At 41.3% G+C, this 24121-nt stretch overlaps 1 protein-coding gene across 4 annotated transcripts in view; it reads left to right on the top strand.

The window, feature by feature from the left end:
* LOC140717133 (synaptotagmin-B) overlaps nucleotides 1-24121 on the top strand; it is a 610226-nt gene that overhangs the window by 361085 nt on the left and 225020 nt on the right. The gene's annotated exons all lie outside the window — the stretch shown is intronic.

Genomic DNA, 24121 nt, shown 5'->3' with positions numbered 1-24121 from the left:
AGAGAAGGCTGGAGGAACTTTAACTGAGGTGTTTAAAATTATGAGGTGCCCAGTCAAAGTTGAAAAGGAAGAGTTTACTTATCCTAACAGAGGGGACAAAACTCAGGGATATAGATTTAAGACTCTGGTGGAAGGATTAGGTCACAGGTATGAAAAATATTTTTCTCACCCAAATAAGAGAAGAGACCTAGAACTCTCTTTGAAAGGGTAATAGAAACAGACACCCTCATTGCATTTATCTGTACTTGGATGTGAACATGAAGAACCATGATCTCATAGACCTAATGTTGGATAATGGGCTGCCTCTTTTTTCGATTGGTACTGACATGATGGGCTGAATGGCCTCTTTCTGTTGTGAATATACTATAGTTTCTGTGCTTCGATCATGTTTTCCATGTCCCTAAACACTGGTTAAAATCACCTTTCTAACATTAGCTTTGTTAAAGCCAATTGAATTGGACATGCAGGGGAATGAACAGCTGATTCCTGTGTGTGGAATTAAGATCAGCAATCAAAGAAAAGCTCTTCACTCCACTCCTTGGCTCACCATTTCTTCGAAGTGACTCAGCGAGAAAATGTTTTCATCCTGGATTTTGGGTGCAGACCCAGATCCCACTTTGTGCTGTAACAAAACTAAAACATTCATCATGAGAAGTTGGTGAGGCAGCGCAACGTTTGAAAAGAGTTTGGAGCCTTTTGGAACTTTTCAGCGAGCTGCAGTCATAACGATCTCTTAGGCACTCGGCAGAGGCCAGTAAAGGGAGTGAGGTGGAAGCAGAGTGGCCATTGTTGGTGTTAGAGTAGCCAGGCTTTGCCTCAACAGGATACAGGCTCAGGCTATAAATGAAGTTTGAGAAGTTTGTGGTATAATGAGTGTAGGCAGGATGGTAGTTAATGTACTGAAATGCTCCTGTTGTGAGATGTGGGATTTCAGGGTACCTGACAGTCTCCCTGAGGAAGTGCACCATCTTCAGCTCCTGACTGACAAGGTCAAGGAAATGGAGACGGAGCTGCAGATACTCAGGGTCATCCAGGAGGCTGAAGACCTCCAGATGAGACTCTTACTGAGGTGATCACACCTAGAGTACAGGCTTCAGATAGCAGATGTGTGACCACCAGAAGAAGTAAGGGGAGTCAGTAGTTAGTGCAGAATTCCTCTGTAGCCATTTCCCTCGGCAATTACTATACCCCTTTTAATACTCTGGGGGAAAAGGCAGACACACTCAACCGCAGCCTGGCCAGTAACACTGTGGCTGGCTCTGAGGCTCAGCAGGGAAGAAGAAAATCAGGCAGGACCAAAGTGATAGGAGCCTCAATAGTTAGGAGGACAGACAGGAGATTCTGTGGCTGTAAATGAGACATCGGGACAGAGTGTTGCCTCCCAGGAGCTAGGGTCCAGGATGTCTCACAGTGGCTGCAGAAGGTTCTCAACAGGAAGGGTGAGAAGTCAGAGGTTGTCCTACACATTGGCATCACTGACATCTGTACAAAGGGGAAGAAGTCCTTAGAAGTGAGTATAGGGAGATAAGGAAGAGGTTAAAGGGCAGGACATCCAAGGTAGCAATCTCTGGATTATTCCAAGTTATATGTGCTGGTCAGGGGAGGAATAAGATGATTGTATAGATAAATGAGTGGCTAAGAATCTGGAGCAGGGGCAGGGTTTCAGATTTCTGGATCACTGGGAACTCTCCAATGTAGGTATAACCCGTACAAAAAGGATGGGTTGCACTGAACCCGAGGTGGACCAATATCCTTGTAGGCAGCTTTGCTGAAGCTGTTGGGGAATTGGGGTTTAAACTGATTTGGTGGGGGGGGGGGGGGGGTGGGAACCGGAGTGATAATGCTGAGGATTGAGCAGTTGGTATACAAGTCAATGAATTATGCAGTGAGAATGCAAAGAAAAGGCAGATGACAGGGTAAAATTGCAGTCAGTAGGATGAGCTGTGGTATAACATGGGGGCAAAATTGATGAATACAGGACTGAAGATGCTATATCTGAATGCAATCAGTTAACAGAATAAGGTAGATGATCGTATAGCACAGTTAGAGATTGGCAGATATGACATTGTGGGCATCACCGAGTTGTGGCTGAAAGAAGATCAGAATTGGGGGCTTAATATCAAAAGATACACATTGTGTTGAAGGACAGGAATTTAGGCAGAAGGGGTGGTGTAGCTTTGTTGGTAAGAAATAAAATAAAATCCTTAGAAAGAAATGACAAAGAATCAGAGATATAGAGTCCTTGTAGGTAGAGTTATGAAGCTGCATGAGTAAAATGACACTGATGCGAGTTATATATAGGGTTCTGAACACAGCCAGGATTTGGGATATAAATTTCAAAGGGAGATAGGAAAGGCATGGAGTAAGGGCAATGTTACAGTAGTCATGGGGGATTTCAATATGTAGGTAGATTGGAAAAATCAGATTAGAGCTGAATTCCAAGAGAGGGAATTTGTAGAATGTCTACAAGATAACTTTTTAGAGCAGCTTGTGGTTGAGCCCACTAGGGGAAAGGCACTTCTGGATTTGGTGTTGGGTGATGAACCAGATTTGATTTGGGAGTTTAAGGTAAAGGAAGGCAGAGATCACAATATTATAGAATTTACCCTGCAGTTTGAGAGGAAGAAAATAAAGTCAGATGTATTAGTATTACGGTGGAGTAAAGAGAACTGCAGAGGCATGAGAAAGGAGCTGGCCAAAGCTGATTGAAAGGGGACACCAGCAGGGAAGATAGCAGAACAGCAATGGCTGAAGCTTCTGGGGACAATCTAGAAGGTACAGTATATATATATTGCAAAGACGAAGAAGTATTTTAAAGGGAGGATGAGGCAACCATGGTTGACAAGGGAAGTCAAAGACAACATAAAAAGAAAATAGCAAAATATAATATAGCAGGAAGTAGTGGGAAGTTAGAGGGTTGGGGAGTTTTTAAAAACAAACAGAAGACAACTAAAAAGTCTTAAGAAGAGAAGAGATGAAATATAAAGGTAAGCTAGCCAATAATATAAATGAGGATACCAAAAAGATTTTTATCAGATATATAAAGAGTAAAAGAGAGGTGAGGTGGATATTGGACTGCTGGAAATGATGCTGGAGAGGTAGTAAAGGGGGGGGGGGGCATCAAAGAAATGGCAGATGAACTTAACAAGTACTTTGTGTCTGTCTTTGCTGTAGAAGACACTGGCAGTATGCTGGAAATTCGAGAGTGTCAGGGGGCAGGAGTGAGTGTAGTTCCTGTTACTGAGGAGACGGTGCTTGAGAAGCTGAAAGGGCTTAAGATATATAAGTTGCTTGGACCAGATGGAATACAGCCCAGGGTTCTGCAAAAATGTAGCTGAAGAGATTCTGGAGGCATTTGTAAAGATCTTTGAAGAATGAGTAGATTCTGGATTGATTCTGGAGTACTAGAAAATTGTAAATGCCACTCCACTCTTTATGAAAGGAGGAAGGCAGAACAAAGGAAATTATAGACCATTTATCCTGACTTCAGTGGTTGGAAAGATGGTGGAGTCCATTATTAAGGATGCGGTTTCAGGGTACTTGGAAGTACCTTATAAAGTGGGCCAAAGTCTGCACAGTTTTCTTAAAGGGAAATCTTGCCTGACAAATCTGTTAGAAATCTTTGAGAAAATGACATGCAGGATAGATGAAGAAGAGTTAATGGAGGTTGTTTACTTGGATTTTCAGTAGCCATTTGACAAGGTGCTGCACACAAGGCTGCTTAACAAAAGCCCAGATACTAGCATCGATTGAAGATTGTCTGACTGGCAGGAGGTGAAGAGGGGAATAAAGGGTGCTTATTCCAGTTGGCCACCAATGACTAGACCTGTTGCACAGGGGTTGGTATTGGGATCATTCTTTTTAAATTATATGTCAATGATTTGGCTGATGGAAGTGATGGCTTTGTGGCCTAGTCTGAATTAACTTGTGGGTTGATTTGGTGGTAAGGAAGACAAATGCAATGTTAGCATTCCTTTTGAGAAGACTAGATTATAAGAACAAGGATGTGATTCTTAGACTTTATAATGCATTGCTCAGGCTATACTTGGACTATTGTGAGCTGTTTTGGGCCCCTTAAAGAAAGATGTGCTGGCATTGGAAAGGGTCCAGAAGAGGTTCACTAGAATGATTCTGGGAATGAAAGGATTAACTTATGAAGAGCATTTGATGGCTTTCGGCTTGTACTCAGTCTAGTTTAGAAGGATAAGGGTGGATCTCACTGAAACCTATTGAATATTGAAAGGAATAGATAGAGTGATGTGGAGAGGATGTTTCCAACAGTGCCTGACTCTAGAACCAGAGGGCACAGCTTCAGAATAGAGGAACATCCACTCAGAACAGAGATGAGGAGGAATTTTATTAGCCAGAAGGTGGTAAATCTGAGGAATTTTTTGCCACGGATGACTGTGGAGGTCAGATCATTGGGTATATTTAAAGCGGAGGTTGATAGGTTTTAGATTAGTCAGACATCAAATGTTATGGGAGAAGGCAGGAGATTGGGGTTGACAGGGATAATAAATCAGCCTTGATGAAATGCTGGAGCAAACTCAATGGGCCAAATGGCCTAATTCTGCTCCTATATCTTGTGTTGTTATATTTTTTGGTATTCAATTATTGGTAGAAAACTATTGAAATTCACCATTTTGCTTTTTTACTTATTGTTCCACAAATAGAAGAATTTGAAAGAAAATGTGGGAATTAAGCTGTCACCTAGCTTATTGTTGCTTCAACCATTGTTGCATTTAGAGAGAAAAGTAGCTGTAAAATTCCGACTCAAGTCGTATTGTTTCCATATGCTCTGCCAATTATCATTATTCATGCATTTTTATATTTCCTTCCATACTGCGACCACTGTACTGTGTAATCCGTTTGATTTAATATGCAGTCACATCTTAAAAGAGCAAGCCAATGTTATAATGATGCAGCACGTGTGGCATGCAGAGCTGAGCCTTCCTAATGGGGTGGTTTGCAAGCCGAGCAAACAGCCAAGAAACTGAGCTGTCCGAGGCAGGCAGCGATCAAGTTTACCTTTTATCTGTTCTACTTAGTTCATTTTAAGCTGAGTACCAAAGTTTCTTCCTCTGCAATTGCATCTGCGTTTGTTACCTGGAGGATTGTCTTCAGATAGTCATAGCTAAATACAATAGAAAGGTGTGAAAACAAAAAAAAAAGACTAAAATCACTTATTGTGCTAGCTTTAATCTTGTGCTGGGCAAGGAAGAATGCATTCTCTTCATAGTTCATTTTGTAAGCTACTTAGTGGAAAAGTATCAAGTTAGCCAGAGATAAGAGAAGGGCACTGAGCGTTGAATGGTAACATGGGAAAAGAGGTGATAGTTGTTGCCTGGAAGTAATTTGCTTACACTGATGGATTGAAAGCAGTAAGTGTTTGGTGATCTCATCAGGTCAGGAAGCAAAAGGATTCATCTGTATCTTAGTAAGGTATGACTCCAGCCATCTCAGCCTACCCTCATGTTGACTGCAGCACGATGCATCTATCGTCTTTGATCCTGTTTGGTCAGCTCATACTGCTTAATGCAACCTTATACTTCTCTCATTGCTATGAGCAAAAACACTCCAAATGCCCGTGCCATGTCATTACTAACACTCACTGAACTGTGCTTCACCCCTTGCAGGAGTAAAGAGCACAGGATTCTGGGAGGAGGCAGAGAACTCGATGAGCTCTTCAGTCCTCAGCCAAATAGAGAGGAGTGACTAGAGGTAGTCAACATGACCAAATACCTACATGTAGAGTATGGGGTGATAGTAGTTACACTGTGAACCCAGTGATGGAATTCTAACTCTATTGTATACAACCCAAAAGCAAAAAAATCTTCATATCTTCAAATCTAATATAAAACAGAAAATTCTAGAAATAATATGTAAGTGAGAAGCAGAGTGAAAATTTCAGAACAATGGCATTTCAAGTTTGGTTTATTCTTCACATATGCTGACTGATTTGGTGAATATTTACAACTTTTTCTATTTGAGCTTCTTTTTAATACAATACTCAAGAGGGCTTGACATCAAAGCAAGTAATTAATTATTTTTTTCCTAATGGTGTTACGAAACCCCGTAACCAGGTAACTTACCAGCAAAGATAGATGGATCAGCTGAGTCGGATGCTACTATTTTCAAGCGTTTTATTCAAAAAGGGCACACGTATGGTTAATACAAAACATTCAGATCATATACATCGTCAAAACTCAATCTAAAACACCGGTGTAACCATAATCAATCAGAAATAAGCTCTACAGTTGTCTAGGGGTTAATACTGAGTCCAACGGAAATATAAAGAGTCACTCAGAAGTTTGCAGGCTTTTCCTTTTTTGGGAACCGCTGGGGTTTTCACGTTGTAGAGAGAAAGAGGTGATTTAGAAAAGATAAACACTTGCCCGTCGTCTTGGCAGAGCAAATCCTTGGAATCAGGGGAGCAGACTTCCCCGTTGTTATTTTAAAGCAGTCTTTCGTTGGTTCTAACCACAGATTCAAATTCGGAATCTAACGCACGTGGCTTCCTTCAACATGGCGTCCCGCTCCCATGGGAATCGATATCGTGTTTCCTTGGTGTCTGCTGGGTGCATCTGAGGGTTTTCCCCCCCTCAGACCCGCCTTTATACTTCTTCACGGGATCGCAGGTTTCAATCAAGTTGCAGGTAATGCAATCTCTCTCTCAACCAGCCCACTTTGCCCGAGGGCTTTTCACGTGGTCTCCATGAGACAATAGTCAAGGTCACCTTCATTCTGCTTCTTGGGAGAACATGGTCTCTCTCTCTTTTTGGGTCAGTTGACCCCCCTTAACTAGGGTTCTTGCGATTTTCACAAAGGAGGGGGCCAACGGCATAACAATGGTAACCCCAAGTATTCTCCCACTGATAGTCCCAACTGATGTAATTTTCTCCTACAGCCCATTCATTCATTAATGGGTGATGTGAAAAAGAATATAGCAGTTCCTCTTCAGAGGAGGTCACAGCTTAGTGTTGACTTTCTTAGTTTTAGCTGTTGATAACTGAAAATGGATCACCACAGGACCTATCCCTTCCATGTGCCTAATCAGACAGTCAAATGGACATAGTCATATGAATATACCAAGTCACTCAGTACAGAAATAGCCATTCAGATCACCCATAGTATGTGTGTGCTAGAAATCTAGCACTGATTTCTAACTAATCCTTCTTTAATTGCTTTTATTCCCCTAATATTCCCATCAACACCATTCAGAAAACTTCTTTATGCATTCAGGGCAAGTTACCTACCAACCTGCATGTTTTTAGGTTATGAGAAGAAAGCAGTGTACTCAGGGGAAACCTGTGTTTATACACGAGGAATGCACAGACTCCACAGCTACAGCACCTGAGGTTATGACTGAATCAGGGTCACTGAAACCGTAAGGCAGCAACACTGTTGACTGTGCCACTCTTTGGGGTATGCAGATTGTTGGCTTGTCAATGCTGAATCATGTGTTATACTGTAAGTGAGCAGCACTGTGTAAAGGGAATAAGGGAATGAATGGAAAGGTTGCATTAGATGTCACAGGATTCCTCAAGCTACACTACACTGGATCTGAGGACTTCCTAGCCACACCACGCCTGGGATTGGAGGAAGGAGAGCTTCTCACTGGCATGATGTAACTTTGCCCGTGCAAAGAGTGGCTACTTGTGTGGATCATCCAACATTCTACCTTGTCTACACTTAGACATTTATTCTCCCCCATTCCCATGAACTCAATCCAGAATCCAGGATTACACATTGGCTTTGAGGAGAAGTTAGAAAGTGGTAATAAATGGTGGCCTGTGGACTAGTGGAGTGTCGCAGGGATCGGTGCTGGGTTTGGTGCTATTTGTCATCTATATCAACGATCTGGATGATAATGTGGGTAACTGGATCAGCAAATTTGCAGATGACCCCGAGCTAGGGGGTCCAGTGGACCGTGAGGATGACTATCAATGCTTGCAGTGAGATCCAGACCAGCTGAAAAATGGCAGATGGAATTTAGTGCAAGTGTGAGCAGTTTCACTTTCGGAGGACTAACCTGGGTAGGACTTTCACGGTGAGTGGTAACTTTCTGAGGAGTGTGGTAGAACACAGGGATCGGAGAATGCAGATTTATAATTCTTTGAACGTGGTGTCACAGGCAGACAGGATCATAAAGAGAGCTTTTTGCACATTGGCTTTCATAAATCAAAATACAGAGTATAGGAGCTGGGATGTTATGTTGAAGTTGAATAAGATGTTGATGAGGCCTAATTAGGGATATCATGTGCAGTTTGAGTCAGTTACCTAGAGGAAAGATATCAATAATGAATGAATGCAGAGAAAATTTACAAGGGTGTTGCCATTTCTTAAGGACATGAGTTAAGGTTGAATAGGTTAGGACTTTATTCCTTATAGTATAGAAGAATTAGGAGAGATTAGATAGACATTATGATGTGTATGGATTGGGTAAAAGCAAGCAGGCTTTTTTCCACTGCGGTGGGAGAAGTCATGGGTTAAGGGTGAAAGATGAAATGCTTAAGGGGAATGTGAGGGAGAGCTGCTTCACTCAGAGGGTGCTGAGAGTGTGGAACGAGCTGCCAGAGTGTGGAAATGGTGGAGATGGATCAATTTCAAAAGAAATTTGGACAGGTACTGTACATGGGTGGGAGGGGTATGATCCGGTTGCAGGTCAGTAGGTCTAGGCCGATTAATAATTCGGTATGGACTGGATGGGCCAAAGGGCCTGCTTCTGTGCTGTAGTGTTCTATGACTGTAACCTACTACTCATCTACATAGTATGAGCCTGTACACTGTGAATGCCACCATGCAGAGAATAAGTGATCTTCCAACCTTGTCTGCTGATAACCCCCAACTGACCTACAATTGTGTGCTCAGCCTTTTAAAACACCAGGCAATTGTGGGAAGACAAGGTAGGGAAGATACAATCTGAAGACAGAGTTTCTGACCAGAATGCACTTATTTCTCAACTGTAAGGCCTTGCAGAACCCCTCATTCCCACACTCTGCCTGGTTATCTAATGCAGGTGTCTACCGTTTACCTTGGACTGTCTATGAAATGTTGTCATTGACTCCAACACACAGAGCACTTTACCTCTCCGAACAGGGAACTGAGCAGCATTGCACCATCTCTGCTGAACTCCTGCAGATTTCATCATGTAGGATTTCTAAAAGAAGAAGCAATACAGATTGAAAGGTGTACGAATAGTATGCAACTGGAGTGTTGCAGCTTTTTGAACTCGTAGATAAAAGAATTATTAATGTTACCTTCTATCCAGGATTATTGATGATTGTTAAAAGATATATGACCTTTGAATCTGTGTCTCATGGTGAGATTGTGCAGTAACACAGGGGAGAAGACCAGATCAGTCTGTGTGGAACTGATCTGCATTGGTGGAAGGGAATGAAACAAAGAAGTGTGCCATCTTTTCAAGACAGAAATTCCTGGAGGGCTGACTGAGCCATTGACAATGAGGACATGATGAACTTCCTTGGCATCAACGTGCATCGGGCTTCTGCATTTGCCAGCATTCACCACAGCCTCTTACTTCTCAAACAAAGGGCACTATCTCCTCTGCTCTGACTCAGAGTCAAATCAGAATCATTGGTATTCTATACATAGAAAACATATAGCAGAATACAGGCCCTTCGGCCCGCAAACCTGTGGTGAACGTGTCCCTACCTTAGAACTACCAAGGCTTTACCCATAGCCCTCTATTTTTCTAAGCTCCATGTACCTGTCCAGGAGTCCCTTAAAAGACCCTATTGTTTCCAACTCCACCATCGCCGCCAGCAGCCCATTCCATGCACTCACCACTCTCTGCGTAAAAAACTTACTCCTGACTTCTCCTCTGTACCTACTTCCAAGCACCTTAAAATTATGCCCTTTCATGTTAGCCATTTCAGCACTAGGGAAAAGCCTCTGACAATCCACATGATCAATGCCTCTCATTATTTTGTACACTTCTATCATCCTCCTTCACTCCAAGGAGAAAAGGCCGAGTTCATTTGACCTATTCTCATAAGGCATGCTCTCCAATCCAGGCAACATCCTTGTAAATCTCCTCTGCACCCTTTCTATGGTTTCCATGTGAGGCAACCAGAACTGAGCACAGTACTCCAAGTGGAGTCTGACCAGGGTCCTATATAGCTGCAACATTACCTCTCGACTCTTAAACTCAATCCCATGATTGATGAAGGCCAAAGCACCGTATGCTTTCTTAACCACAGAGTCAACCTGTGTAGCAGCTTTGAGTGTCCTATGGACTCGGACACCAAGATCCCTCTGATCCTCCACACTGCCAAGAGTCTTACCATTAATACTATATTCTGCCATCATATTTGACCTACCAAAATGAACCACCTTACACTTACCTCGGTTGAACTCCATCTGCCACTTCTCAGCCCATTTTTGCATCCTATCAATGTCCTATTGTAACCTCTGACAGCCCTCCACACTATCAAACTTTGTGTCATCAGCAGATTTACTGACCCATCCCTCCACTTCCTCATCCAGGTCGTTTATAAAAATCACAAAGAGTAGGGGTCCCAGAACAGATCCCTGAGGCACACCACTGGTCACCAGCCTCCATGCAGAATATGACCTGTCTACAAACACCCTTTGCTTTCTGTGGGCAAGCCAGTTCTAGATCCACAAAGCAATGCCCCCTTGGATCCCATGCCTCCTTATTTTAATAAGCCTTGCATGGGATACCTTATCAAATGCCTTGCTGAAATCCATATACACTACATCTACGGCTCTACCTTCATCAATGTGTTTAGACACATCCTCAAAAAATTCAATCAGGCTTGTAAGGCATGACCTGCCTTTGACAAAGCCATGCTGAATATTCCTAATCAGATTATGCTCATCCAAATGTTCATAAATCCTGTCTCTCAGGATCTTCTCCATCAACTTACCAACCAGTGTGGTAAGACTCACTGGTCTATAATTTCCTGGGCTTTCCCTACTCCCTTTCTTGAATAAGAGAACAACATCTGCAACCCTCCAATCCTCCAAAACCTCTCCCATCCTCATTGATGATACAAAGATCATTGCCAGAGGCTCAGCAATCTCCTACCTCTCTTCCCACAGTAGCCTGGGGTACATCCCATCCGGTCTCCCGGTGACTTATCCAACTTGATGCTTTCCAAAAGCTCCAGCACATCTTCTTTCTTAATGCCTATATGCTGAAGCTTTTCAGTCCACTGCAAGTCATCCCTACAATCGCCAAGATCCTTTTCCATAGTGAATACTAAAGCAAAGTATTCATTAAGTACCTCTGCTATTTCTCCCGGTTCCATACACACTTCTCCATTGCCACACTTGATTGGTCCTATTCTCTCACATCTTATTCCCTTGCTCTTCACATACTTGTAGAATGCCTTGGTGTTTTTCTTAATCCTGCTCACCAAGGTCTTCTCATGGCCCCTTCTGGCTCTCCTAATTTCATTCTTAAACTCCTTCCTACTAGCCTTATAATCTGCAAACATGAGGAAATCTGCAGATGCTGGAAATTCAAGCAACACACACAAAATGCTAGTGGAACACAGCAGGCCAGGCAGCATCTATTGAGAGAAGCACAGTCGATGTTTCGGGCCGAGACCCTTCGTCAGGACTAACTGAAAGGAAAGATAGTAAGAAATTTGAAAGTAGGAGGGGGAGGGGGAAATGCGAAATGATAGGAGAAGACAGGAGGGGGTGGGGTGAAGCTAAGAGCTGGAAAGGTGATTGGCAAAAGGGATACAGAGCTAGAGAAGGGAAAGGATCATGGGATGGGAGGCCTAGGGAGAAAGAAAGGGGGAGGGGGGAGCACCAGAGGCAGATGGAGAGCAGGCAGAGTGATGGGCAGAGAGAGAGGAAAAAAAAGGGAGGGGGAGAAAAAACAAAAAAAACTAAATATGTCAGGGATGGGGTAAGAAGGGGAGGAGGGGCATTAACGGAAGTTAGAGAAGTCAATGTTCATGCCATCAGGTTGGAGGCTACCCAGCCAGTATATAAGGTGTTGTTCCTCCAAACTGAGTGTGGCTTCATCTTGACAGTGGAGGAGGCCATCGATAGACATATCAGAATGGGAATGGGATGTGGAATTAAAAGGTGTGGCCACTGGGAGATCATCCGGAAGGTCAGGGGTCTCTTAGACCTCCCACATCTGACACTGAGTACAGAAAACTGGCCTCACAGACATACTCTGTCTTTATTTTAAACAGATAACCTCCTTGGCCTCGCCCCATTATCGCCATAGCCCCGTTGAGCCAAAGCCTTCCTACTCTGTCTCACTCTCCTCCAATGCCTACTTGGTAAATCTGTCTTCCTTTTAAACTCTTCCCGCCGTTCTCACCTACCAACCTCCACGCACTTGCACAGTTGTGCCCCATTCAAACTGCCAAAGAAATAACCCGTTGTGAAATTTGTTGTTTTGTGGCAGCAGTACAGTGTAATACATAACTGAAAAACTACAAATTACAAAAATTGATACATATATGTATGTAATAAATAATTAGTGCAAAAAGAGTACAATAAAAGGTAAGGTAGTGTTCATGATGGCAGAAGGGAAGAAGCTGTGCCTAAAGTATTGAGTGTGTGTCTTCACGCTCCTGTACCTCCTCTTTGACGGTAGCAATGAGAAGAGTGCATGTCCTTTCTGAGGCATTGCCTTTTGAAGATGTCTTTAATACTGGGGGGCTATTGTCCATGATGAAGGTGGCTGAGTTTGCAAATTTCTGCAGCTTTTTCCAATCCTGGGCAGTAACCCCTCCATACCAGATGTTGTTGTAACCAGTTAGAATGTTTTCCACGGTATGCCTTTAGAAATTTGCAAGAGTCTCTGGTGACATAAGTATATCTCCTTAAAGTCCAAATGAAATATAGCCAATGTCATGCCTTCTTTGTAATAGTATCAATATTTTAGGCCCAGGATAGATCTTCAGAGATGTTGACACCCAGGAACTAGTAACTGCTCACCCTGTCCACTGCTGATTCTGTCACAACCATGGATACGGCAGCACAACAGATCTGGCAATTGCGCTCATGAATATGCATGTCAGCTAATTATTATTTCATTGTGATAGTATCTAACTCCATTCTTTCTGTTGTAGTGCTTGTCGAGACTTGGACCCAGTACAGCAATACTTCGCTGCCTGCTTGCATTTGGCCTAGCCTGAGAAATTGGACAGTCGAGTCAACTGACTCTGAAGACTAGTGGTATTAGTTTTATATTAGTTATTCCTTTCAGCCACAGTGTAGGCTTCATTTTCCATTTGAGAGTTTGAGTTAACGGCCCTGTTTGACCTAGCATTTATTGTTTTCTTTTCCCTCTAACTCCGTTTGCTTTTAAGTCTGTGAATTATTGACCTGCTTCAGTGTCTCTTGTTCTGTACTTGGGCCATATCCGAACCCGATTCCTCGATGAAGACTGGTGCGTGCTCCCTTGACTTCCCCTTCCTGAGATCCACAAACAGTTCCTTGGTTTTGCTGAGGTTGTTGTTGCAACACCACTCGACCAGCTGATCTACCTCCTTTACGCCCTTTGAAATTCTGCAAACAATAGTTCTGTCTTCAGCGATGCTACACAGGCGTGGGGGTAGAAAGAGTAGAACAGTGGACTGAGTGTGTATCCTTGAAGTGCGCCAGTGTTGATTATCAACGAGGAGGAGATATTATTTCTGATCTGCACTGACTGCGGTCTCCCGATGAGGAAGTCAGGGATACAGATGCAAAGGGAAGACAGAGGTCCAGGTTTTGGAGCTTGTTAATTAGTACTGAGGGAATCTGCTGGATGCTACAACCTGGATTTCCCTGCCTAGCCAGATGGTGGAGGCCAGTCTTCTCACAAGAATGATGAAGGCGTAGAAGACCAAGTGCTGGTAGAGGGATTAATGTAGATGGACTGCATGGAAATGGTGGATCAAAAGACCTGTCCGAATGCTGTCTGACTATCAATCCCCACTGCACAATTTTATGGCAAGCATAGTTGAACCCCTGCCATTCTACAAAAACAGGTAGGTACAGCTCGAGAGACAGCTCCACAACAGTCAAGGCACCTGGTGTATGCTCAGCACTTCAGTAGTTTGCTGCCTGACATTTCTTGTGCACAGGTAGCTTAGCGGACGTGTTTTAAATTGTTATCACTTGTCTCCAACCTTAAATCTGCTTGGACATCTGAGTAGGTCAGTGCAGGTGGGCAGCTCCCTGAGCATTTCACAATCACATGCACAGCTTTTTTATACTTCTGTGTCCAGACCACCTGAACATTAATGGAGTGGAACCCTTTCAGACTCGTAAACAGTGTACTGGGAGCCAGAGGCATGCAGTCAATTACACCCCACATCTGTGAAAATCCACCAGAGACTTAGACCCATTCAGCTTGGACTCAATGAAGGAAGCTTTGAAGTCCTTGAAAACAAGGCAACAATATCCTTCACTTATGAGCAGCCAACTGCAAAATACAGCATTTCTTTCCAGCTGATCTCTGGAAGAATACCATGGCATGCAAGGTAACATTCAGATTCACAGTTAAAAGTACACCATTGTTATTAGTTGCCTGACCTACTCCAAATCCATTATAAAATCACTTGGAGCTAATCAGGTACACAACAGATAATTAACTCTCAATTTTGTTGCCTTTCAAAACCTCAAAATTTATAAACACAGCCCTTTTAATATAAACATCAGGAACAATTGGCAATCCAATTGGTTCAGAAAGATAATCTAATCATGATACAAACTTTACTGGTAATGATAAATTTGTTTAATTAAGACCATTAAAGTCTGTTCTATTTCACAAAATGTGTTCAGCATGGGAGGAGTTGGAAATCACTAATGTAAGTATTACTGCTCATGGAAGAAAGAAAATGCAAGTCTTAGGTGCCCTAGACTTTTTATATGGTCTCAGATGGTATGGCAGCCATAGAGCCCTGATCTCAACATCATCGAGGCTGTCTGGGATTATCTGGAGAGACAGAAACATGCAACACAGCCAATGTCTGTAGAAGAACTGTGTCAAGTTCTCCAAGATGCTTGGAACAACCTACCAGCCACAAAACTACTCAACAGTGAACCTTAGAGAATTGATGCAGTTTGAAAGACAAAGGGTGGTCACAAGAAGTATTGATTTGGTTTAGTTTTTCCCTGTTTACTGCTTATTGTTACAATTGGAAGAGCTTCATTTTATTGTTTTTTAACGCATCTTCGCTTTACAGACTTCTTTTTACATGCACCTAAGACTTCCGCACATTACTGTAAAGTCAGGACATCCCAACACAATTTGCAGACAATAATCATAAGGAATAAGAGGACATTTAGCCCTTATGGACCTTCATGTTTATTCCATCATTCTGTAACATTGTCACTGATCTAAATGTGATCTAATGATCTAACTCCACCCTCCTCCCAGGACTCCATGATCAAAAATCTGTCTACCTCTGTCTTTAATATACACTATGATTGTCTCCACTGTGGGACAGGGTTCTAAACACTCATCATCATTTGAGAAAAGAAATTCCTCAGTATCTCTGCCTTAAAATATGCCTCCTCATTCTAGACATCAATTGTAAGCATTAATGAAGCACATTTGATGTATAGTTGCTGTTTTAATGTAGGAAATGCAACAATCAATTTACCAGGTCATTTATTTTATCAATATTGATTAAATCAGGCATAGTGAGAGAATGTTTGGTTGATTATGCGGGGGAGCAATCTGTAAAGCATTTCAGTGATAAATACTTGTACCTGACATTAATTTAAGACAGATTTAATTAGATTTTGATTGGACGGTCTGTAATGGACTGTCCTTTTTCTTTATGTTTTTGATGTCAACTATCAATGTATTTGAAATCTATAAATAGAATGTACATTTTAGTGCAAGGCATTGCTGAACTTTCCTTCTGTTTCCAGGTTAGTTACAGCTTTCCACTGATGTCAGGGGCGTAACAATGCTACCAAGGCTATCCATGAACAATTAAGAATAGCAATTACAAGACTGTGGTGCTAACTCTTAGTAATCTCATGATTGACTTGTGTAATTGGTCAACAAATTAACAAAGACTGAAGTGTCAAGAATCCATTCAAATCCAGATTTACTAGAACAAATAGAGGAAAATATCAGTATAAAACAGAAAAAAAATTAGAAGAAAAATCAATAATGGCACATTCTTCAGAATTTATCTATTGCTGTACGTTAGAATTAAATCATAAGAATTTCAATTAAATTAATTTTAAATGCAGTGTAAAAATTTGTATACCGTAGACAATAGACAATAGGTGCCGGAGTAGGCCATTTGGCCCTTCGAGCCAGCACCGCCATTCACTGTGATCATGGTTGATCATCTACAATCAGTACCCCATTCCTGCCTTCTCCCCAAATCCCTTGACTCTGCTATCTTTAAGAGCTCTATTCCACAGATCCACAACTCTCTGGGTGAAAAAGTTTTTCCTCAATTCTGTTCTAAATGACCTACCCCTTATTCTTAAACTATATAGGACACCCTATAAACTGTATAGGACAGCCCCACCAGTTTTCCCCTGGATGAGCTGAACCATATCCTCTGCAGTTCACCCCTAGCCCACATCACAAACAATGATCACAAGCAATAATAAACTCCATGGAAGGATGGGGGATAAGCTGGGTGAGAGTATTGGTTTTGTAACTGCAATGAAAAGACAGACAATGATTACAACAAGGACCTTCACCCAAGCATGCCACTTTAAAGTGCAGCATTCATTTAATCTTCTGAAAGTATTGACTGGAAATACAATACGGAGGAAAACATGCAATGGAGAGAGATTGGGGTTGAACCTCTGGCCCTGCATATTTTATGAAATTAGTCTTCATAACAATCATAAATTTTCTTTTTCCCACTGGTATGTGAAATCTTTGTGCATGACAATCTAACAATAATCAATTAGTGATTCAGAAGCTCATTGTAGTATTTCCCTGCACTGAAATGCTTTCTCTTATTATGTCCTGTGTATGTATGTATGTGTATGGCTGGGTGCCAGGATGGAGATAAGTCTCAAGCAAAGAAGGTGTAAAGCCTTCCTTTCCTCCGCTGTAGCTTGCATGTCACTTTGGGCAAGGTGTGGCACCGGCTTAGCCTCCCAATTAGGGACACATGAAACCATGGGAGCAGGTGGTGGATGGTCATATGAGCAGCCGGTCCTGGTTATGCGACCACTGACTGCAGGCAAACAGTCTCTGAAGAGTACTTATAATGGCTGTAATCACCCATTCTTGTAAAGACACTGCCCAAAAGAAGGCAAAGGAAAACCACTTATGTAGAAAACTTTGCCAAGAACAATCACGATCGTGAGAAGACCATGATTGCACACATCGTACAACATGGCACATAATGAATAAACACTTACATTTCATTCTCCCTGTTGATAAAATCAAAACAACATGAGCTCCATTACTTAGAGCACTTGTTTTGTTATAAACTTTATTTTGGATAAAAAGTGGTAAAATAGTGTAATTTAATTTATTCTTTGTTGCCATATTGAGAAAAAATGCTATTCGCTGTGGTCTTTGTCATTGAATTTATTTTGTAGTGTAAGATTAATGCTTATTAATAAAATTATTACAATAAAAAACTTTTGTTTGCACTAACTAAAGTAAAACTTTGTCTTGCAAAGATTCAATGAAAAATGTACAAAGAGACCAGCCTAAACAGCAATTAATTATTTTGACAGATTTGTGTCCTAGATGAATGCTCTTGAAATATTATTTCCTACTGCTAGTGACATTATTGTATCCTGTTGTGTATATTATACTATTCACTCATCATTTAATTAGTAGATAGCTCAATCTTTGGGTGCCACATTTTATTTCAGTCTGTATTTTCCACATAAGGTTTTGAATAAAGTGTCCTTCCCTTCAAGCTTGTGACATTACAAGGACAGAACTTCATTTGACAGAACAGAATCAGTTTTTTTTTACTGTCAGAGTCTTTCAGCACAGGTTAACTCAGAAACAGATTACTTCTTGCCTTTAACAGAAACTATTTTGCATCCAGAAACAATCAAGTTTTCCAATCAACCTCAGAATTTATGGTCTGTGATTTAAATCATTGCCATTTCAGGAAACTAATTTAATTAAAGTAGCTTACTTAGGTTTGAGGTTCTGCTAACTTTCTGTTTCTAATTACAGTAATGAAAATATTGGCAGGAAGAATAATTTGCAGTGCTATTGTGCTTCATAAATCTAAGTGTTTTCAGTTTCTTCCTTAATGAGAAAAATAGTTACATTATTTTTACGGAATAAGCTTCACATTTTTCTCACTGCTGTTACAAGATACCAGCATGCAAGTCCAGCCAATAATTTATTTTCTGAAATCAGGTCTCTGTTTCTTTCACAGTTCTTATAAATATTACAAGATATAATAAAATAGGTTGTTTCCTTTTGGTTTCTTCTGACATTTGAAGAGCTGTTACATGTTTACAAGCAGATGTTAACTTTAGGCAAAACTTCCTGTCATCAAGAAATTCATTCGCCTCAAGAATTTTGCTAAGTCAGTAATTAACCCTATCATCTCAGGGTTTTCATTGGTGTGATACTGAGCTTGGCTTTGGCCTCCAATTCCCAAGAACTGACTTCCCTCTCACTGCAGAACCTGTCTGAGCTTTATTTCTCCCTTCCAACTGCAATGAAAATTGGTTCAGTTTGGAGCAGTTGGGTGACGTTCCACCTGTGGTTTCACCAAGGTTCTACATATATTTAATATAACTTTTTTCTTGATTTTCAGTTACATTCCTTCAGAAATAAACCCAGGAATAAATCTATTAATTTGTTGCTGGTTTGTCTAATACCATTCATTTCCTGTTGATGATAAAGGTGTCCAAGAATCACACAACAGTTTCAAGTCAAATCTGTATTCCAGTCCCTTGTACAGCATTAGATAAAACTTTGCTGAGAGTAATAGGCTTCTGCCTGTGATCAGAGAGAGACTAGTGCCTCTGTTGTGTAGTCCATTCTAAAACTGCACTAAAAGAGAACACAGCAGGAAAGCAGGAGGAAGTTTCTCACTTCAGTTTTGGTCTGACCTTGTTCCCAAGAATATATAGATTGGTAAAGACATCAAAGTCACCCCACGTGATCTGACTTACATACTTACTACTACATACTTGTGATAGGATAATTTATTGATAAAAAAATTACCAAGATTCTTAGTATATATTGTTGCCTTCCTCAGTGATACATGAATGAAAATCAACATTTCTGGTGTACAAAATTATATGCAATTTTGGAGTCAAATCACAACACATTTGAAATTTGAAATTTGATTGTGATAAAATAGGCTCACATGTGTGTGGATTGCTTTTCACATTGGACAGGCACATCAGGATGCTATTCCTATTACAATCTTCATTTGGAGCAAGGGTTTCCAACTTCTTTTATGTCAAAGACCAATACCAGTAAGCAAGGGGTCTGTGGTCCCACGTTGGGAACCCCTGATTTAGAGCATTGCAGGGAAAGTTTGATTATGTTAATCCAAAGAATTTAGTATTTGCCAATCTCAACATAAACAGGTTTGTATTTTGTTGTATTTTTGTAGTGAGGAGGGCCGAGGCCTCATTGAACAAGACACAATTCGGTGCGGAGAACCTAACCCAGGGAGAATCTCTTTGTGTTATTTACTTGCCAGCATTTTTTCTGGTCTCCATCCCCATACTTCGATGGTACTGACTCACAGTCAGCTCTTTGCTAATAACTATCACCTGGCCCTGTTCAGCAATCTTTCACCCTACAGTTGATCTTTTGGCTGAGTCCTTCTGGGTACCAGTCTCTCGTACTACATCCCTTACTGCAGCACTGACTACTTACAGTGAACCATCCCACTCACTTGAAAGCGGCCCGCCATCCCCACCATATCTGACTGCCAGTCACAATCCTCGAAACACCAATAATTCTCAAATGTCCCTATAAACCCTTCACTCATTCGCCCACCTCTGTCCACATGATTGATGACCAGAGAACCCAACCACCATTCAGAAGCAACAGACCCTCCTCCCATTTTCCTCAACATTGGGGTCACTCCCATTGCACTCACTACGCTCACCAACAAGACTCACTTTCCTTTATGGCCCTTGATTCTCAGATACTACTTAATTTTCAGATAGCAGTTTCAAGATTCCTTAAAAAATATTGTTACTGTTATAATTGTAACGCCCTGGTTAAGATTTTTACTGCTAAGTGTAAGCATTTCATTTGAGCAGTTCTGTAAGAGCCATCTGTTCTGCTTTCAGCACGTTTGAGTTTGAGCTAAAGATAAGGGGCTATGTTGATCAATTTAGGAATGTTGTATCAGCCAATCAGAGCTCAAATTTCAAAATAAATGTATTATCAAAGTATGCACAGGTTAGCATATACTACCTTGACATTTATCTTCTAGCAGGCATTTGCAGGTAAAAAGAAACACATGAACTAAAAATTATACAAGAACAGGCACAGACTGGCAGAATGCCAATGTACAAAAGGAGGCAGATTGTGCAAATAAAGCATAATACTGAGGACATGAGAGGCAAGAGTCCATGAAAGTGAGTCTGTAGTTTGTAGAATCATTTCAGAGGAGTGATGAATGAAGATATCAACACCCAATTCAGGAGCCTGATGGTTGTACAGTAATAACTGCCCCTGAACCTAGTGGTGTGGAACCTCCATCTCCTGATTCTCCTGTCCAAAGGTTGTACTGAGAAAAGTGTATTGCCTGGATAGTCGGGGTCTCTGATGATGAATGTTACTTTTTTGTGACATTACCTCACGTGACTGTACTCATTGGTGGGAAGGACTTTGCCTGTGATGGAGTGGGCTGTATCAACCTCTTTTTGTAGCCTTTTCCATTCCTCGGAATTAATGCAGCTTAATGGCTGTGCTGGAGTCTGGCTAGAAAGCCACATTAATAGGAGCCCTGTCTTTCATCCTTCTGCTTCATAAACAAGAGAAGAAATACACTTAACAGATTGCAATAAAGTAGGTTGTCACCAGTAGTGAATCATTATCTTGTGTATATTGCATGCAACTTCCTTTTGCATTGAGGCAATGTGAAAGAAACTAAGTTGTGAATTAGACAGAAATCAACATGAATCTTTTCTGTGCCTCTGACATGGACCAATTTCACTCCCCATCCCCATGCCCACTGGTATTTAATCATTAGCTGAATGACAGTTTGTGGCTGCCAGTTGTCTGCTGCCCTTTTCCAGAGCGTACTTTCCATACTTCAACTGTAAACACACGGATGAGGATGAATTTTGGGGTTCACCATGATTGCAGAGAGTCCTGTACAAATAAGCATTTTCCTTTACATATCAAATTACAGCAGAGAAGGTTTAGGGTTGGTGTCACTCACCAACCCTAAAGATTGGCCTAGAGTTGGCCCAGGAGTTGGTCATTGCAGACAAAGTGACTGGGAAGCAATGTTCATTTTGTACAAGAGCCAGTTTGACAAAATTCTACTGGAACAGGCCCAAGAGTCTGCAGTTAATGCAGCTAAAGAGTTTTCCTGGAGTGAGTGACAGGAAGCTCGTAGATTGGCAGTCCTTTATTGAGAATTGGGCTGGGTTGTCGGTTAGAATGAGGGATGACTTAGGCACTGATCGAGCAGAATTGGGACTTCGGGTCCTCAGTGTTGGGGTTGAGGTGTCAAATGAGGAGTAATGATTATCAGGAAGGTCTGAGTCACATTTGGATTGGAATGCTGATCGTTTTCAGGATCTGTTGGGGTGGGAAGCTGATTTGAGTTTGGATATAGTGGTGCTTGGTCCAGTAGCTGAAGGGAGAGAAACAACAAGGGAATTTTGAGAGCCTGCCTATATGTAGATGGTGCCCAGCATGAAATCCCATGGGTTGAGATCTGCAAATCATTTTAAGTCCTGCCACAGCAGACCACACACTAATTGTGAAGGTACATAGTGTATGTGTGGTCCGTGCTATTTGGATATGCATCAATGCATTTCTTGTTTCTCACCCCATTGCCAGTGCACAGCAATACACATGCCTGGGCAGTTCAGCATGTTACCTTGCCAGATGCTGAGAGGATGCAGTAGCAAAATGTCAAATGATGCATTATGTTCAATTCTATCAAGGAAGATACTTAGAATTTGTAGGCCCACAGATTTCATTGCATTTGTATAAAGGGATCTCAGTTATGTTCTGCAAAACGTTATTGGGAAAGTATTCATTTTTTAAAAAATATATGTATGTCATTGCCTTCAAGAAAGCTTCCAAGGTAGTATTTGGAGCTGTTGGTGATATTGAAATCTTTCTTTTGATAGAAGCAGCATGACTTTCTCTTTTAAATAAATTTCTTTTATTAGATTACAAATATATAGTATATTTAAGATCCATGATATTTATGATGATACAAATATTGACTATCCTTGAATAAGACTCCATGATAATAAAAATGCTTTATGCAAACTAGCAAAACAGTTTCTAAAGTAAGTTGTCTTCAAAAATGTTCAACTTTTTATGTTGTTATTGATCTAAATGAGTTTCACTGAAATATGCATGTTCTTATACCTGTGAAGATTGTTATATCAGCAGACAGATCAAATAGTCCTTGAGCAGTTCGAATGCACCAGCTAGAAACCTTTGAAGCAAGCAACAAGATCTTGGTTTCAGAGATAATTGGCATTTACATTCTGTGGCCACTTTATTAGGTACACCTGTACATCTGCTTGTTAATGCAAATATCTTATCAGCCAATCATGTGGCAGCAGCACAATGCATAAAAGTATACAGACATGGTCTATAGGCTCAGTTGTTGTTCAGGCCAAACATTGGAATAGGGAAGAAATGTGATGTCAAGCTGCCATGAAGGCAATAACCACACATTGCAACAGTACTGTGCAGTAGAGCATCTCTGAACACATAACACATCAAACCATGAAGTAGATGGGATACAGCAGCAGACAACCACAAACATACATTCAGTGGCCACTTTGTTAGGTACAGGCAGCACCTAATAAAGTGGCCACTGAATGGATTTTTTGCCATTTTCACATAAGACTGGTTGGAAGATCAAGAACTGTTTGACAGACAGAAAACAGAGTAGGAATAAATGGGTCTTTCTTGGAGTTGCAAGTGATACCAAATGGGATACCACAGAGATTGGTGCTTGGGCAACAACTTTTCAAATGTATGTCACTGAGTTTGATGAGCAAATGCAATGCAATATTTCAAAGTTTGCGGATGATGTGACACCGGGTGGAATTATAATTGTAATAGAAATGTGAAGAAGCTTCATGATGATTTAGACGAGTTGTGTAAGTGGGAAATCCATGGTGGATGCAAAATAATAGATGAACATGAAATTATCCACCAACAGGAAAGAGAGAAGGGCTATGTAAATGGTAAGAGAGGAGGAATGGTAATGGCAGGGGAATCCCTGTACCCACACAGAAATCACTGCAGGAAAACATGCAGGTGCAGCACGCAGTGACAAGGGCAAGTGGTATACTAGCCTTCATTGTCTGAAGTTTCAGCCTGAGGAACAATTATACTGAGACTTGGTGAGACCACACCTAGAACATTATCTGCTGGTTTGGACTCCTTACCTAAGGAAATATATATCTGCTGTGCAGGGAGTTCAATGAAGGCTCACCAAAGAGATTCCTGAGATGGCAGGATGGTCATAGGTGTAGCGATTCGATTCATTTGGCCTGTATTCATGAGAGTTTAGAAAAGTGAGGGATATCTTTTAACTGTACAATATTCTGAGAAGGATCAACATATTGTTTGTAGGGAGGATGATTTCCCTAGCTGAAGGATCTAGAACAAGAGGGTCACAGTCTTAAGGTATTGGGAGAGTCATTGAGAACTGAGGTGAGGAGAAATTTCTTCACACAGAGGGTGGTGTGCCTGCAGAAGTTTCTACTGTAGAGTACATTTAATAAGGGGATACATACAAAATATCAAGATGTTTAGGGAGAGAGTGAGGACATGTTGTTTGACAGAGGGACAACAATGATCGTAATGAATGTTGAAGTAGATTCCAAAGGATAAATGGCTGACTCCTACTTTTATTTTCCTTTGTTTCTTTGTAATTAGGTATGCATTGCACCTCGGACTTTTACAGCTGGTTTAAAAAAAACATCTCATGATTTATCACAGTTACTGGCAGTATCTGAGAGA

The sequence above is a fragment of the Hemitrygon akajei genome, chromosome 27 (genome assembly GCF_048418815.1).
Source record: "Hemitrygon akajei chromosome 27, sHemAka1.3, whole genome shotgun sequence".
Lineage (NCBI taxonomy): Eukaryota > Metazoa > Chordata > Chondrichthyes > Myliobatiformes > Dasyatidae > Hemitrygon > Hemitrygon akajei.
Note: the sequence above shows the minus strand (reverse complement) of the source record. Positions and strands in the feature narration are given on the sequence as shown.